Genomic DNA, 853 nt, shown 5'->3' with positions numbered 1-853 from the left:
TAAGAAAAAGTTTAAAACATTGATAAAAAGCATCAACAAAAGTGTTGATTTTCACAACACAGGGGTTTGTTCCATTCGGAGTGTGTGTGTGGGTCATTTTCCCTCCCACCCTATTCACAATTACAGCTGCTATTCCCCACAGTTTTTTAGAGTCCTGCTGTCATTCAACTCCCGTACACAGCGACATATCTTCATTTTAAAATGGATCTTTGAGGTTTTTCCACAATCCATCAGCTCAGTCTGAAAGTTGACTTACGCGTGATAATTGAGGAAGTCCAACATCCTTTTGCTAATCTGATAGAGGGGGAAACACTGAGACCAACATATGGGCCTACTGGGGAACCCACATGAGGACAGACAAAAACACAGCCATCAGAAGAGAATCCATAGCAGAGATCCAAAGCCATGCCTCTTCTGGTGGACCTCATGGGACCTTAATGCGGAAAAAAATTATGATCAGGAGTAAACGGGGAGAGGTAAATTATTTTTTTGACCCCGTTTGAATTGAGCCATGGATTACAAATATAATGTGTGTCAATGTAAAGGTCCCATGGCATGACAATTTCACTTTATAAGGTTTTTAACATTAAATGAGTTCCCCCAGCTTGGCCATGACCCCCCATTGGCTAGAAATGGTGTTAGGTGTAAACCTAGCCCTGGGTAGCCAGCTCTGTCTTTGAGAAAATGAAAGCTCAGCTGGGCCGATTTGGAATCTTGCTCTTTATGATGTCATAAGGAGCAAGGTTACATCCCTTTTTCTGCTTTGCCCGCCCAGAGAATTTGTCCCACCCATGAGAGAGAGACATCATGGCTTTGAAACGAGCAAAGTGGCAGTTGGTCACACCCCCAGCCT

Source organism: Etheostoma spectabile, chromosome 6 (genome assembly GCF_008692095.1).
Source record: "Etheostoma spectabile isolate EspeVRDwgs_2016 chromosome 6, UIUC_Espe_1.0, whole genome shotgun sequence".
Classification (NCBI taxonomy): domain Eukaryota; kingdom Metazoa; phylum Chordata; class Actinopteri; order Perciformes; family Percidae; genus Etheostoma; species Etheostoma spectabile.
This window is presented reverse-complemented; position numbering follows the sequence as displayed.